Genomic DNA, 18055 nt, shown 5'->3' with positions numbered 1-18055 from the left:
ATTCCATCCTTCCAAGTTCCATTAGGAACCCCCTCAACACATCTACTTCCCAACCTCATGTCCCCTCCCCCCACAATAACCCACTGAGTATATTTAGGGATGCCCATGTGGACGTGGGTGTGGAATCATTCACAGAGTAACTGGAAACCTAGCTGCAGCCACCTACTCTGAGGGAGAAATGACTGTCCCTTTCCTACCAGCCATTGACTGCCATAGGTCCTCAGTCAGGAGTGAGTGGGCCCTTGGGTGCTTTCCTCTCATGCTGTAATTCTAACTGGTGTGATTGTGTACAGGCAACCACAGCTGCTGTGAGATTGTGTGCAACAGCTTTTCATGTCCAGAGGACAGCATTTCACATCACTCCTCCTCTTCTTTCCACCTGCCTCTTCCAGAATGTTCCCTGAGCTTTAGGAGACAGGGGTTGACATAGACATCCCATCCATAACTGAGCATCCGGTCACGTATCCTCAGCATTTTGAACAGTTCTGAGCCTCTGCATTAACCTCTACCTATTGCAAGAAGAAGCTTCTTGACTAAGGTTGAGAGTAGCTCAAATCTAGAATGTAAACATAACTATTTAGAAGGCAGTTTGATAGCACTACTATTTAGCAAAACAATGCCATTAGGTTTCCCCCAAGGCCAATGCTTCCCCTAGTCTTGGTTTTTGATGGTGTTTTCAGTATCAGGCCTTAATTTCCTCCTTTGGAGCAGGCCTGGAATCCAATTAAGAGAGCACTTGTTACCACCTTCAGCAGCTTTGCCACTAGTGCACTGTTTTGTGGCAAGCTCAGATTTGCAACATTTTCTCCAAAAGGAAATGTTTCTCCCAGGAGGGAAGGGAAGATCCAAGAACCTTAGTGGATAAGCAAAAGGTCACAAAAGGTTGGTGTACTGGAGAATACAAACTTGAAAGGTGCCTGGGTGCTCATACCAACAGTGTGAAAGGGAATAGATGGTTGCTGGGGATGGAGACTAGACCAGCCAAACGGAGGTAAGAAAGAGCTGCTGGGATTAACTAGGTGGAGAGCTCCAGCACTGTAGCTTTTCAGAGTCATCACCTTTGCTGGGTGGGCTTTCTGAGGATGCAGCCTTTGAATCATCCATGCTTCTTGTAAGTGACCCCTCACACATACTCCTGTTAGTAACCCCAATTTAAAAAAAAAAAAAAACAAACCCACTGGCTCACCATATTGGACTTTGGTACAACAGTTGTTTTGGTCTGTCACAAGCTCCTTTTCTGGGGTGAGCCACCATGTATGGTATGCATGTCTCCTCAGTAAGAGTGTATTCCACGCTGTGAACGAGTGGGCACATCTTGTAGTACAGCATGCAGGGTCCAGTGCTAGATAAAACCAACAGTGTGTCATGTCCCCATCCCCATCCCTGCCCAGAAGCCTGCACAGCACCTTCCAGCACTGTGAATGAATGCTAGCCAGCAGGGGGATCCTAGTCAGTCCAAGATCAATTTCTCTTTCTCTTCCTTTCTTCTTTTTTGATCATCACCCCTCCCCCCAACTCACCAAGACAGGGTTTCTCTATGTAGCCCTGGTCTCTGTAGACCAAGCTGGCCTCAAACTCAGAGATCCATTTGCCTCGGCCTCAAGAAAAATAAAGTGTTTTAAATTAGTTTACAAACTATTGGGGTAAATACGTAAGTAGGTAAATAAGATATTTTCCTTAAAAAAAAAAAAAATGCTTACTGGAGCACACCTTTAACCCCAACCCTCAGGAGTCAGAAGCAGGCAGATCTCTGAGTTTGAGGCCAATCTGGTCTACAGAATAAGGTCCAGGACAGCCAGAGCTACACAGAGAAACCCTGTCTCAAGAAACAAAAACAAAAGGGAAAGAGAGAGGAAGGAAGGAAAGGAAAGAAGCCTGGACGCAAGTACGCACACTTGCAGAGAAGCAAGCTTATTGTTCTTGAAAGAGAACTGGGGTTCAATTCCCAGAACCCATGTGGAGCTCACAACTGTCTGTCTCTAGCTCCAAGAGATCCAGTACCCTCATCTGACCTCTACAGGCATGCCTGTGGTGTATATACACACAGGCAAAACACTCATAGACATAAAAATAGGTACATCGTTTTTAAAACAACAACAACAACCCAACAATCAACAAGCCTGGCGATGTTGGCGCACGCCTTTAATCCCAGCACCAGGGAGGCAGAGACAGGCAGATCTCTGTGAGTTCGAGGTCAGTCTGGTCTAGTTCCAGGACAACTAGGTTTGTTACACAGAGAAACACTATCTCGAAGGAAAAAACAGCAACAACAACAACAAAAAACAAAACAAAACAAAGACCAATAACAAAGGAAACTAAAGCGTGCACACAGTAAAGTACACAGAGAGGTGAACTCTGCAAAGCAGGGTACTCAGGAAGCCACGTCTTTCCTGGAAGGGGCCGGGAGGGAGAGATTTTAAAGGTGGTGGGCTAGAAGGGGGTGGGGTTTTCTTCCCCTCATTCAGAATTGGTTAGTTTAGCCCAGGCAAGCTGAAGGCCCACAACAACCTTGGGTGAAGAATTCCAGGCCAGACCTTGAGCTTGTCCAGACAGGTCTTTGCTTACCAGCTGCGGGGACTCCCAGCAGCTGAGGGAGCGAAAGACCCTCAGAGTGGTTCTTCCCTCAGGAGGAGACCCCTAACCCAAGGAACAGTCGACACCACTGGCTGCAATTAGCAAGAGGTTTATTGGGTGGGCACAGGTACCTGTGGGCGGCAAAGTCCTTTCGGAGGACTTGCGCGCCTGCAGGCTGGGAGAAGGTCTTTTTATAGGAAAAGGGTAGCAAAAGCCGGCATACAGAAGCAATGCATGGTTACAGGGATCTCATTGGTCAGTTCGAATGAGGTGATGGGTTCATTTAGGGGACAAGTTCCCCAGAGACATGAAGGTCTGATAATAATAACAGACTTGGCCCTATCTAGGGTACATGTAGTTTTTCCCAAAACTGTTCGTTCCCCTCCTAGGCCTGGTATCTGACCACAGATATCCTGTTTGACCACCTAGGAGTACTGACTTTACCTTGAACTTACATTTATCTGTGTGAAGGCTTTGCAAAATGGCATTACAGCAGCTAAGCTGGGGTCTTTCAGGAGAAACTAGGTCGGAGGGGTTGGGGTGGGGGGAAAGTGTGTGGGGGAGCCCTGGGGCTGTTACCTCAGGTCAGAAGGCCAAAGAAGAAGCTGCAAGTTTGCCATCTTCATTATCTTTCTGTGGCCCCTTTCCCTGTCTGTGCCTGTCAAGGAGCCATTGAATTTTTCATCCTTCCCCCTCCTCCAGATGTTTTCCACCAGATGTTTCTCTGTTGATTTATTTTGTTTTTAAAATCCTGAAAACACCTTTTTCTTTTTGTCAACCTAACAATTGTATTTTAAATGAATACTCAGGAAATTGCATTGTAGAATTTAATTATTACCTCCAAATATAAATATATTTATAACATAATGAAACATGTCAGAACTTGCTTTAAATTCCAAGGTCCTTAAACAAAATGTCATCTTTTTAAAAATTGATCTTTATTGAGCAATACATTTTCTCTGCTCCCCTTCCTGCCTCTCCCCTCCCCCATTTCAGCTCTCCCCAAGGTCTCCATACTCCCAATCTACTCAGGAGATCTTGTCTTTTTTTTATGGTACGTGACAGCCAGCCCTAACCTAATGGCACTGTGTTTTTCCGACTGTCTGGAAATCAACTGCTCTCTCCCAGGCATTGGGGTGCTCAGACCCGAGTAATAACTTACACAGGACCCTGCGATGGCTAAAGAAGCTTATCATGAAGCCTGACATCCCTTAAGGACCATTGACTTTTGCTCTGGAATGCCTGGGAGATCCTAGTGGCCAGCAGGTGAGATAAGAATAGGTTGTGAGGTACTGACAGCCGTCCTGGCCACTGTAAAACCTGCTATGTCTATGGGGGAAGGAATGACATGGTCTTTTTATTACTATATACTGGGGAAGTCAGAAATAACTGAGGGAAGCAAATAAACCCTCCCGCCCAGCTGTGGATTCTATGGATAGCTGTAATGAAGGATTTGGTGGGCACCATGGCGGGTGAGAAATGTGGGCGGGAAACAATATGCCATGCAGAGAGAGCTTGGGTAGAGAGAGCTTATTTAGAGGGTATTGGGAGGGTGTGTGGGGGGGAAGAGAGAGAAAGAGAAAGGAAGGGAGAGAGACAGAGAGAGGGAAGAGGAGAGAGAGAAGAGAAAAGGAAGAGGGAGAAGGTGCAAGAGAGAGCTGCTTCTTCAGAGGGGTCAAGACTAGCTTGCCTCAGTGGGCAGAAAGAGACTGGGAGTGGGCAGAGCTTGTCTCTTAAAGAAACAGGGTACTGCCTGGTTTCACACTGCCAGGTGACAGGGCAGCCCAGCATAATCCTAACCGTAAGAGCACCTTAAAGCCTCACGTTAACCCCCTTTTGGCACAGCATGCTGTTTGACAATCACCCTTCTGCTAACAGTAAGAATACATTCACTTAATCTAACTTTGAATTGAGTCTTAGTGAAAGGACCCCAGAGTGTGACGAACATGGCTCTGGCCGCCTTGCCCTTCCCTGATTCTGCTTGCTAAATTACTATTTAACATTTCTAAAGCCAGCCATCAAGGTCTAGTCCCTTATTTGGCCACTCCCTCCTCCCTAGGCTGACTACCAAGGTCCAGCTATCAAAGTATTGAAGTCCAGTAATCAAAAGTCCCCTTTGGTTACCCTAATTATCCTGTCCAATCAAAATTAAACACCTTATCCTAACATGGAGTTTCCCCTTTTACCTTCATAAACTGCCCTTTGCCTGTGGGCTACACTTGTTTCCTCTCTATCCAGAGGCAGTTCTCTCTGGGACAAATACCTCTGCCCCCTTTCCCTTGTTCCTTTCCCCTCTGCCCTTGTCCTCTATCTTTCTGTCTCCTATGCCCTGCCGTTTGTGTTATGGTTTTGGTCCCTTTAAGAGACAAGCCACACCCATTCCCCTCCCCATCCGCTGAGGCAGGCTGATCTTCAGCTTCCGGCCTGAGCTCCTCTTTTCCATCTTGCTCTCGGAGAGGCAGCTTCGCTTCTGCCTCTCTCCCCACTTCTCTGCTTCCCCCCTTCTCTGTCTCTTTCTCCTATTCTCTCTCTCTCTCTCTCTCTCTCTCTCTCTCCCTCTCTGTCGCCCCCTTCACCCTTCCTCCTCCATAACTCCCTGAATAAACATTCAACCTCACCCTGCATGTCGTGTCTATCCATGTTTCTGTCTTCTGCCCGCCCGCCATGTGTCTCCATGCATGGAACCAGCCATTGCTCGGGGACCAGCAGCCATCTCTTCCCCGGGGCCCACTGCCTGCTGCCACATGGCCCGCCACCACCGCTTAGGCCACTGCTCTGGGACCAGCAGCCATTTCTGCCTGGGACTGGCTGCTCCCAGAGCCCGCTGCCTGCCACCACATGGCCCGCTACCACCATTTGGGACCTACAGCATTTCTGCTGCCTACTGCCGCGGGGATCTTGTAGTAACGGCACCCAAATGTTATTCTTTTTAAAAAATGCTACAAGATCCCCATCCAGGTCTAGTAAGGTGAGCATCCAAACTGCCTAGGCTCCCACAAAGCCAGTACGTGCAGTAGGATCAAAAACCCATTGCCATTGATCTTGAGTTCTCAGTAGTCCTCATTGTCGGCTATGTTCAGCGAGTCCGGTTTTATCCCAGGCTTTTTCAGACCCAGGCCAGCTGGCCTTGGTGAGTTCCCGATAGAACATCCCCATGTTTGCAGGCTAAATAAAGTAGCTTGGGACTTGGTAAATTGGACACATTTTAAACTGAACATTTTCCAAACGCAATCCAGGCTTGAGTGCAAGGAAGTGAGGGTCATAATCTGATTCTCGGCGGGGGCGGGGAGGGGGGGGCGAGGTGGTAGAGCAGGGTCCCACTTCAGAGCTGTGGCTGGTCAGATCAACGTGCATTGACCTGGAGAGGGGGATTTCATAGGCTGAGATTGGACTCAAACCAGCTGCGAGGGGGATGGGGAGGAACTCATAAGTCTAGAGAAGGCAAGAAGGTAGCTATTGACTTTTCTTCCTTCTGGACAGGAGGAAAACTTAAAGGGAAGGCGAGGTGAATTTTCCGGTTGAGAGAAGCAGTGCTGGAGTAAGATTTTGGAGGCAGGACCAGAGAGAGGAGGATGGCCGGCGAGCTAGGATGGTTTGGGGCGGGAGTCGGGAGAGCGGGGCTGACAAGGAAGAGGAGGGCGGGGCTTAGCCGTGCTGGGCAAGGAAAAAGGAGAAGGATACAGAAATGGGGATGCTTTTTATAGAGAACCTCCCAGAAAGAAAGGAAGTGGCAGCAATGAGCCAGCCTGTGCCTTACACTTTCCGTATCTGTTTCGAGCCTGGCTCCCGAGGAAGACTTGTCCTCAGCCGCAGCCCTGGGAACTCCCACAGAGAAAAACTGCAGTTGGGTGTCCTCCAGCTGCCCGGTTTCTCCTGCTGAGGGACAAGGACTGAGCACTGGCAAGAAAGAGGGGGCGAGAGGAGAGAGGGGTGGAGAATTAGGTCCCCCAGTGTGTCTGTGAAAGGAAGAGACTGTCGGTGGACCGAGCCAGCTGGAGGAGCAGATGAAGTGGCTGGGAAGGCGATCTACAGGACTCTTGGTTTGCTTTTGCTTTGGATGAAGCTGTCTGGGTCTGCTGTTGTTTTGAGATAGCATTATGAAGTCCGCTGATCAAGTGGGCAGACAGGTGCCGGGTCCAAAAAAGAAACGGGAAACAAACTACTACCCAAGTTGTCTATTAACACACCAAAGGGCATTCTGGCTTCCAGGATGCACCCCTGGCTCCTCTCAGCCCTCTTACCCCGCCCCCTACTGTGGAGGCTCCCTGCAGGCTGGGAAAGAATCCCTGAAGAGACAGGAACGAAACTGGTTCTGCCCAACTCTGGTACCGGGCTGAACCAATACTTTGACAGTCTGACCACCAGATCCTTTATTTTAGCCCAGTACAATTTTGGAAATACATTTTTTGATAACAATTAATTTAGTCCCACGAATGCAACAAAGCTTAAGACACGTTTACTTTGCCGCTCTTTAGAAAACGCATATGGCTTTGTTCCTAAGATAGATTCTTGTTGACTTAGAAACGCCGCTAAAGATTAGGGTCTAGGGAGAGTGACTGAGGCAAGCATAGTCCTTGTGGGAGTCAGGATTGGCCTGGCCCAAAGATAACAAACAGAGAAGTTACTTAGGCTGTTGAAAAGTACAAATGACATCACTCACAGGAATGAGTTTTATAGTTTAGAAACGACGCTCAAGATTTAGAGGGCGAGGGACTGGGACAAGTAAAATGTAAATTCTGGGAGACGTGGGCGGAGCCTGGCTCATCAGACAGCAAAAGATCACCAGCCTGTGACACCCGTGGCCCGCATTCCAGGAGGAGGACAGCTTAAACACCTTTTTCCCTTGAAGGATGCCTGCACGCTTAGCTTTCCTGGCTTCTCTGGTGCCCATCTGTGCACACGTGGCACTTTTTACCCTCTACACCCTACCCTAAACTCCAGCTCATAGGTTTCTCTCCCTGTAGCTAATCATTCCTATATAACCCTGCCATTTTGGCCCTTGACCTTCTTGGCCCTCTCTTGGTCCTCTTGCCTCCCTCTCTCTTGCCATTCTTTCTTGGCAATCTTTGGCCCCCTCTCTCTTGATTCTCTCTCCTCTTTGTTCTCTTTCTCTTTTTTTCTCTTCCTCTCTTGCTGCTGTCCCCCCCCCCCCCCCATCCTCTCATGGGCCAGCTTAGTCTCCTGGCCATGTTGAAAAGTCTACTACTTTCTCTCCTGCTCTCGACTCTTCTAGATGCCTCCGGTTGTACTCTTTATCTCTCTCTCTCACACACACGTATATATAAAATAAAAACCTTCCCCCTCAGTCATACCTTGGAGCAGTCATGTCCATCCTCACTTCATACAAAGGGGACAGTGGAGCAGGCTCAGGAGCGGTTGGGTCTGTTGGCGTGGGGGGCAGATAGCTGTCAGCATGTGAATGGAGAAGGGAGAGGTAGGGTGGTACGCAGGCAGTGGAGGTGTTTGGGCTGGGAAGTGCTGGTTGAGGAGAAAGGACCTTCCATAAAGGAGTTCAAAAGGGCTTAGGCCTGTAGGAGAATGTGGGGTGGCCCGGATGTGTGTACCGGCAATGGGGAGAAGGGAGGGCCGAGATAACCTGAGTTCAAAGAAGAGTTGGTGCTGTTGTTTGATGAGCCTGTTGGCCTTCTCATCCTTTCCCCAGGATGGTAGACAGTAGGAAATGTGGTACTTCCAGGAAATGTTGAGAGCTTCTGACACAAGCTCCATGACCCTAGCAGCGAAGGCTGGCCTGTTGTCTGTTTGGATGGTCTGCGGCACCTAAATCGAGGGATAATGTGTTCAAGGGGTACCTGAGCCATCACATCAGACCTTCAGCTGGCTGCGAAGTCTCAGCGAAGGCTGCCTCTGAGCAGACATGTCTGCCAGGAGGAGTGGGCCTGTAAAATACAGGCTTAAAGATGGGTGGGGCCAAAGAGGGGATCTAAGAAGTGGAACAAAGCTTTGAGGCCTATGTGTAAGGTCTGGCGGGTGTCTGAAATGATGGAGAGAACCCGGTCCTGGGGAAGGATGATGAGGTTCTTTAAGTAGATCCATCCATCCTTCACATGGCCCCCCCTTTTTTTAGGAGTTTGTCTCTCTCCTCTGGTTGATAGCAGCTGATAGGAAGGTGCCCAAAACAAAATATATTCTTTTAATTCAGTGGAGTTGGAGGCCAGTGTCCAGGATACTGAGTCAGCTCTGACATTGCCTAAGGCCACTGCGTCCTCGAGGACTGGTGTCCCCTGCAGTGGACTATGGCTGCTTCTGCAGGTTGCTGGAGGGCCTCCTATGGGAGTGCCCTTGGTAGTGAGGAAGACCCTTCCTTCCACAGGACAGAATGGGTATGGGCTATTAGAAAGAGTTAGAGTCGGCATAGATGTTACCCTGCTGATCCTTGGCTATTTGGAGTGCTCTAGTCAAGGTGATTAATTTGGCCTTTTGTGAAGAGGTTTCCATTGTCAGGCGGGCCACTTCAACTGTTTTAGTGGAAGTGACCACTGCATATGCTGCCTGGTGGTTTCCTGGCCTGTCTATAAGAACTTCTGTTAACAGAGATGGTGAGTTGGGGGTTTGTGAGGGGTTGGTCTAGGTGAGTGTAAGGCCTCCACAACATGAGGGGGTACCAGAGGAGGAAGGGATAGGAAGGAGGGTTTCAGGGTTCAGGGCAGGCCTGGAGACCACGGTAATTTGTGTGTTTTCTAGAAACAATAAATGAAAGACTTGGACTCATGAGGGCCCAAGGGGGGCGAGAGAGAAAGAGAGAGAGAGAGAGAGAGAGAGAGAGAGAAGCTCAGGAGGTCTGAGAGGTGGTGGGTGGAGTTTACCGTGATTGGCTGGAACAGGGTGATCTTGAGAGGATCCTGGGTTCTGGGTGAGTTCAGCCCCTGCTGCTAGAGCTCTCTCAAGCAAGGCTGCCATCCACAGATGGTGGAGCCTAGTTGTTTACACAGAAAAGCAACCGCCTAATTTGAAGACCCTGGACTAGAATTCCAATGGCCACTCCCAACCTTTCATCTGTATAGAGGTGCTAAGGTCTAGTGGGGCCTGGAAGAGTGGAGGGGGCAGTTAGGAGGACATCCCGCAGTAAAAGGAAGTGGCAGCCTATGGTTGCCAGGTGTGTGAGAGGCACCGTGAGGGTCTCCCTGTCCTCTGGGTACAGAGGTGTGGCTGTGATGGCAAAGTTAGGGACCCAGTGGTAGAAGAATCCTATCAGGCTCTCTATCAGAGAGAATCTGATTTGCTGTGCTCAGGGACTGTAGATCCCGCAGGGCTTGGACTCTGTCAGAGGTCTTAGACCCTGGGCTGAGTCAAATGCCCACATACACCACAGTGGGAGAGTATCGCTGAGCCTTGGATGGGAAAGCACATTATCCCAGGGAGCTGAGGAAGTTTAGAAGTGAAGAGGTGGCCTGTTTGGGACAGAGGCAGGAAGGGACTGCAGAGAAGGAGGTCATCTACATATTAGATGAGTGTGCTAGGACCGGGGTCAAAGGTGGAAAGATCCCGAGCCAGGCCAAAGAAATGAAGGCTGTCCTGGAAGCCCTGAGGAAGTAAGTCCACATAAGCTGCCTGGAGGGCCCGGTGTCAGGGTCCTTCCAGGTGAAGGCAAAGAGGAAGCATGAGTCAGAGTGTAAGGGGACAGTAAGGGCATCTTTCAGGTCCAGGAGGGTAAAGTGGGAGGCTGGAGGAGGATGATACAAAGCCAGTTTTACAGGCTGTTGACCAGTGGATGTGTTGAAGTAACCACCTCATTAACGAGGCATAGGTCTTGGACTAACGGTAAGCACCAGAGGGCTTACACACAGGAAGAATGGGGCTGTCGCAGGGCGAGTCCACAGGGATTAGAGGTCCCTGAGATAAAGTGCAGGTAATAATGGACTTGATTGAGGTCTCTGCGGTGGGTTTCAGAGATAGGAAACTGGGATCTGGAAGGGAAGGAGCAGGGGTCCTTAAGGTGATCTAGGACTGGCTGGTGGTGAGTATCAACCGCTGGGGTGGAGATATTCCACACTTGGGGAAAATCTCACTCACAATAAAGAATAAAATAGAAAACAAAGAAAGAAACAAAAACCCTAGATTTAACCAAGATGTTGAAGACTTTTATAATGGAAGCTACACAGCACCAAAGAAAGAAATTCTAGAAGACTCTCAGTGACGGAAGGCTTTCCTGTATCTATATTCTAGAAGACTGTCAGTGACAGGAGGCTCTCCTATATCTATATTCTAGAAGATTCTCAGTGACAGGAGGCTCTCCTATATCTATATTCTAGAAGACTGTCAGTGACGGAAGGCTCTCCTATATCTATATTCTAGAAGATTCTCAGTGACAGGAGGCTCTCCTATATCTATATTCTAGAAGACTCTCAGTGACAGGAGGCTCTCCTATATCTATATTCTAGAAGACTCTCAGTGACAGGAGGCTCTCCTATATCTATATTCTAGAAGACTCTCAGTGACAGGAGGCTCTCCTATATCTATATTCTAGAAGACTCTCAGTGACAGGAGGCTCTCCTATATCTATATTCTAGAAGACTCTCAGTGACAGGAGGCTCTCCTATATCTATATTCTAGAAGACTCTCAGTGACGGAAGGCTCTCCTATATCTATATTCTAGAAGACTGTCAGTGACAGGAGGCTCTCCTATATCTATATTCTAGAAGATTCTCAGTGACAGGAGGCTCTCCTATATCTATATTCTAGAAGACTGTCAGTGACGGAAGGCTCTCCTATATCTATATTCTAGAAGATTCTCAGTGACAGGAGGCTCTCCTATATCTATATTCTAGAAGATTCTCAGTGACAGGAGGCTCTCCTATATCTATATTCTAGAAGACTCTCAGTGACGGAAGGCTCTCCTATATCTATATTCTAGAAGACTCTCAGTGACAGGAGGCTCTCCTATATCTATATTCTAGAAGACTCTCAGTGACAGGAGGCTCTCCTATATCTATATTCTAGAAGACTCTCAGTGACAGGAGGCTCTCCTATATCTATATTCTAGAAGATTCTCAGTGACAGGAGGCTCTCCTATATCTATATTCTAGAAGATTCTCAGTGACAGGAGGCTCTCCTATATCTATATTCTAGAAGACTCTCAGTGACGGAAGGCTCTCCTATATCTATGGATTTGTTAATTTGTTAATTTATGCCAATGGCCACATTGTCAAAAGCTGATTTTAGTGGTTAAGCCTGTCTCTTGTTCTTAAAGCTGTCAAAAGCTGATTTTTTGGTCAAGCCTGTCTCTTGTGCTTAAACCAGCCCAAGGGTTGTTGATTTTACTTAGCCTTTCAAAACTGCTAATTTTCATTTTTTGAAAATTCTATATTTCTGCTCTGATCTTGATCATTTCCTATCTTCTAATATTGGACATAGTTTGTTCTTTTCCTTTTTCCTTAAGGTAGACTTAGTGCTTCCAATCTTCCCTCTTTGGGGAGGTGGTGGTAGAGGCCATCTTGCTTTGTGACCCAGACTGACCTTGAATTTACCACCGTCCCCCTCCTTCTGCCTCTTGAACGCTGAGATTACAGGTATTAAAGCAATGCTCTGTTCTTTCCTTTTAAAAAAAATCATTGTGGCATGGAGAGATGGCTCTGAGGGTAAGAGAACCGCCTGTTCATCCAGAGGACCTGGGTTGATCCCCAGGACCCACACAGCATCTCACAGCCATCTGTAACTCCAGTCCCAGGGGACCCAGGGCACTAGGTGCACACCTGCACATATGCTATTAGATTTCACCCTGACCTGTGACCAGTGTCCTCTTTCTCTCGCTAATGGGAGATTTATCAATCTCAATCTCATATAAGAACCAAATTTGAGTTTTTGCTAAATTCCTATTACTATATTTTGATTTGGGGTTCTTTTGATTCTAAGCACTTTTCTGTTTATTCTGGTTTTAATTTGCTATTATCAAGTTTCAATTTTTTATCTGTCTCCTATTCATTGGAAGTTGCAATAGTTCTAAGCATCATTTAGCTAATGTTCACATTTATGGTGATATTTTATTAATTAATCACGCTACATACATTCCACTGCACACAGTTTGAAGTATTTCTTTTTCTTTTCTTTGATTTATGACTTATTTAGAAGTGGGTTTCAATTTCCAAGTTTTTAATGTGGAGATTCTTTTCCTTGTTGCTGGTTCCTTTGCAGCTGTAGGACGTACGTCTAATACCCTAACATGTGAGGTGTCTCTGGTGGACGTACGTCTAAAATCCTAACATGTGAGGTGGCTCTGGTTGGATATATGTCTAATATCCCAACATGTGAGGTGGCTCTGGTGGACATATTTCTGATATCCTAACATGTGAGGTGGCTCTGGTGGACGTATGTTAATATCCTAACATGTGAGGTGGCTCTGCTGTATGTATGTCTATCCTAACATCAGGATGTGAGATGGCTCTGGTGGTGAAGGGCTTTCTGCACAAGCCTACTGACCTGATTTAATCCCAGAATATATACTGGAAAGTGGAAAAAGAGAGCCATCTTTGCAAAATTGTTCTCTGACCTATGCATGCACAGCGTGACATGTGTGTGATCCCAATTCCCCTCTCTCTCTCTGTGTCTCTGTCTCTCTCTTACACACACACACTAACGAATAAAGATGAAAATGTCCTTGTATCTCAAATTCATTGAAATGTATATTATAGCTCAATATATCATCTGTTTTTATTAACTTTTTTTTCAAACTTGAAAAAAAAGCATGTATTCTCTGCATATTCAATGTAATTTTGGGGCAAATTTTAATTAGATCAATGTGGTTGATGATGTGGTTGAAATGCTTTCTATTACCACTTGTAACATAAGGGGGCCTGCTTGTTGGGGTTTCTGTCCTACCCAGTTCCCCACAGCTGGCAAGCCCCAAAGAAAATCACACATAGGTTTACATAGGTTATAAACTGATTGGCCCATTAGCTCAGGCTTCTTATTAGCTCTTATCACTCATATTAACCCATTGTTCTTATCTACATTAGCCACGTGGCTCGGTACCTTTCTCAGCAGAGCAGATCACATGTTGCTTCTTGGTGGTCTGGGCTGGAATGTGAGGAATGGGCTTCCTCCTTCCCAGCATTCTCCTGTTCTACTTCCTGTCTGGTTTACCTGCCTGTACTTCCTGCCTGGCCACTCAGTGTTTTATTAAAATACATGATTGATAGAATACAGACAATTCTCCTGCACCACTTCCCTCTTTTTTTAAACAAAGGAAAATACCCATAGTCCATTTTTGGGGAATGTGGGTGTAGTTTTCCAGACTACTTCCTGCTGGTTGGGGGCACTGATAATCTTATGGGGACCTAAAGAAAATTTAGAGTTATAATCAAGTCCTGACTGGAGTATCCTGTGAGTCTTGATCATCTCAGGCAGCAGTCTTGAATCTGTTCTGGATGTAGAACTCAGACATCCAGGCCATCTGTTCCTACTGGAGATTTCTCAGGTTGTCTTCCTTGATCAAACTGGATTTTCCTTAACTTAGAATGAATTTACAACCTCTCATTTTCTGTAGAAACAAAAGCAAAATCTCTTCTCCAAAGTAACATACCTTTTGACTTCAATTTTGAAGTCAAGGTATTATTAAAATAACTATCTTGGATTAGTTCAGTAGCATTCATAAGAAATATCTTTTAGGAGCTGTTGCTCCTTCTTCAGCATTCAAACAATTCAAAGAGAGCATAATAACATACAGTATCAAGATTTTCTGTGTGTTTTTCATCTTTAAGTGGCTTTATTTTAACCTGTATTTCTTTTATTTTTTCTTTTACTATTTGAGACAGGTTCTCTGTGTATCTTTGGCTGTCCTAGAATTCCCTCTGTCCTTGAACTCACAAAGATCCTCCTGTCTCTGCCTCCCAAGTGCTGGGATTAAAGGTGTGTTACCACACCTTGAACTCACAGGGATCTGTCTGTTCCTGCCTCCCAGGCATTGGGATTAAAGGCATGTGCTACCACACCTTGAAGTCACAGAGGTCAACTTACCTCTGCCCCTTGAAGTCACAGAAGTCAATCTACCTCTGCCTCCCAAGTGTTGGGATTAAAGGTATGTACCACCACACCCAACCACTCTCTTTCTTTTTTATTTTTAAGGACTTTAACCTTTAGCCTGCATATATTTTTTAAATATTTATTTATTTATTATGTATACAATATTCTGTCTGTGTGTATGCCTGAAGGCCAGAAGAGGGCACCAGACCTCTTTACAGATGGTTGTGAGCCACCATGTGGTTGCTGGGAATTGAACTCAGGACCTTTGGAAGAGCAGGCAATGCTCTTAACCACTGAGCCATCTCTCCAGCCCCGCCTTCATATATTTTTAACACATAAACCATTTAGAGGTTTTTTTTTCACTTTTGAATATATCTTTACTGTATCTCTTTCTCTTTTTCTGACCACATTGAGTCTTTAATTTACCAAGCAATATGGGTAGGATTAAAGCCATGGCTTTGACGGCTGGATCCAGCCCATTTCTTAGCTTCCTGAGATTCCAGCCTCATGGGGAAGGTACCTGCCAGAGCCAGGTTTATTGCCATAACTCTATGGCATTTCAAGGTCCTTGCCAGCAAGCAAGCTGCAGCATTCTGCTCACAGACCACACTCAGTTGGACCGCCTGCCTGGAAGGGTCAGAGTTTGCCCTGGCAGGATGGCCCAGAAAACTGGCAGCTTTTTTCCTGCTACGGCTGAAAACTGAAAAGCACGCAGTCAGCTTTTCATCAACACCATTTAAGTGTTTATTCTCTGCGTGTTCAATGTAATTTTGGGGCAAATTATAATTAGGTCAATGTGACTGATGATGTGGTTGAAATGCTTTCTATTACTACTGATTGTTTTGAAGCTCAAGGACAATTTTATTAGTGTCTAAAGGAAAACTCTCCAGGGCAGGCAGACTGTAAATCTTGGCAGCTGCTGGTTGAAAGAGAATGGAAAAGAGAAAGGAAAAAAGCTACACTGTTTAAACTGGCCATGGAGTTTAGACAGTAAGTCACCACAGGTGAGGAGCAGAGTGCTGGAGAGTGAGGAAGCCCAGAAAGCTAAGTGTTAGGGAAAGCATGCACACAGAAAAGAGAAAAAAGTTATACTCATTCTAAGTAATTTAGAGAAGTGCTTGAGCCTGGAAAGAGACATGAGAGAAAGGAGAAAGCAGGAGTTTTTCATTACAAACCCTAGGCAGAGACTCAGCAAAACCCAAAACTGGTATTTTGAAAATGTCCAAACCAAAGTTCATTAGCCCAGTAGACTAATGAGAGCACCCATCGACTGGCTTTTCTTTTGACATCCAAGGCTGGACTCAAGAGTGGTGACCCTAGATACTTTCAGGGTCTTGGATAGTTTTTGGAGGGCCTAAAATCACAGTGTGAGGTCCCTCTTAGGTGACTTTGAGAGAGAGCGAGCGAGAGAGAAAAAAAATAAAGCCATCATTAATTTCTTAGGTTAAGCCATGGTGAGCATGTCTCTCCAGAGTGGTGCTGTAGAATTGAGCCAACATCTGATGTCTTTTATCTGGGTAGCATTTTCCTCATCATGAAGAAAATCATTAAATGAAGTTAATGTTGGCACGAAGAAGAAGAAGGAGGAGAAGGAGGAGGAGAAGGAGGAGGAGGAGGAGGAGGAGGAGGAGGAGGAGAAGAAGAAGAAGAAGAAGAAGAAGAAGAAGAAGAAGAAGAAGAAGAAGAAGAAAATCACTGGTCCAGGCGTGGTGGCGCATGCCTTTAGTCGACTCAGGGGTCTACAAAGCAGGGGTCTGGACAGCCAAGGCTGTTAGTTGGAGAAACCCTGTTTCAGAAAACCACAAAAAGAAAAGAAAAGAAAGATCATTAGTAAGAAATAGTTTTCTAAAATTACTACTGATTTTTTTTTGCCTAGTATTTTTACCAGTTACTGAAGAACATTAGCTAAATGATGCTTAGAACTATTGCAACTTCCAATAAATAGGACAGATAATCAGGGTTTGAAAGTTGATAACAGCAAATTAAAACCAGAGTAAACAGAAAAGTGCTTAGAATAAAAAGAATCCCAAATCAAAATGTAGTAATAGTAAGGAATTTAGCAAAAACTCATGGTTATGTATTTGTTGGTTTTGCTTTAATTCAGTAAGTTTCATTTTTAGTGTTCTGAAATTTTGAATTGGATACACGTATTCACTTGTAGTTGTTAGATAGGCTCAGAGTTGTGACTAATATCATGAAAGATATCTTTGATTGGGTCTATTTTATGTTAATCTGACCGTTTGTGACAGGCTTAGTAATGGCTCCCAGTACCTTATAAGGCAAAAGATGCTCTGTAGTTGTGATTGACTTATGTATATAGAAAACATACACACATATACATCACACACACACACACACACACACACACGTCATCACTATACCCTCAGGCTGATTGGGACTTTGTGATTCTCTGACCTCAGTTTCACAAGTGCTGGGTTTATAGCCATGATTTATGTGTGATTATGCTGCATCGCCCTTGTGCTCCCAATGTACTCACGGGGGAGCGAGTGAGTCAGAAAAAGGAGATGCTACAGAGGGAGTAGAAGTAGAAATGATACTTGGAAGGTGGTAGACTAACCGAAAGTCCAGGAAAGCAGGCAGCCTTGAGGCACTAGAGCAGTGAAGGAAGCTGCTTGTTCCCACAGGAGAACAGTCTGCAAGCTCAGTGACTGTAGACGTCTGACCCCTGGAACATCAAGAAAATACATTTATGTCACTGTGGCTCTTAAGTGTGTCATAGGTGGCTTGTTACAGCGACGATAGGAAACTAATACTTTGTTTCAGGCTTCTTTTGTTTACCATTCATTGACTTGTATATTTCCTTTTCTTTTTTTCCTTTTTCTTTTGCTTGTATGTGTGAGTCTGTGTAGTGTGTGTGTGTGTGTGTGTGTGTGTGTGTGTGCAAGGGAGCATGCACATGGAGGCCAGAGGAGGATGCTGAGTGTCCCACCGTGTCACTCTCTCCTTTATCCTTTGGAAAGGCTCTCTCTGAATCTGGAGCTTGGCTGGCAACCAGCAAGCTCCAGCAATTCTCTTGTCTTGACAACCCAGTACTGGGGCTGCAGGGGCATGCCACTTTTGCACAAAATTTTACACGAATGCTTAGGATTTGAACTCATGTCCTCATGCATGTGTAGTGACGAGTGCTCTTACCATTGAGCAACCTCCCCAGTCCTGTATAGTAAATTTGTTATAATCTATTTTTTCACCTGGTGACATTCATCATACATTACCTACCCCCATGCATATGTGTATGTGTGTGTGTGAGTGTGTGTGTGTGTGTGTGTGTGTGTGTGTGTGAATGTAGAGGCCAGAGATTGATGTTGGGTGTCTTCTGAAATTGGTCAACTAATAATAATACTGTAGCTCAACAATTTGGCTAGGCTGGTTGGCTAGCGAGCTCTGGGGATCTTCCTGTCTCTGTTGTCCCAGCGCAGGATTGCAGATGCATGCCACCATGACTGGTTTTTATGTGGGTGCCGGGGATCTGAACTCAGGTCCTTAT

Source organism: Microtus oregoni, unplaced genomic scaffold (assembly GCF_018167655.1).
Source record: "Microtus oregoni isolate MIOR12 unplaced genomic scaffold, Mior012 000002F_ref0000024, whole genome shotgun sequence".
In the NCBI taxonomy this organism is placed as follows: Eukaryota; Metazoa; Chordata; class Mammalia; order Rodentia; family Cricetidae; genus Microtus; species Microtus oregoni.
Note: the sequence above shows the minus strand (reverse complement) of the source record.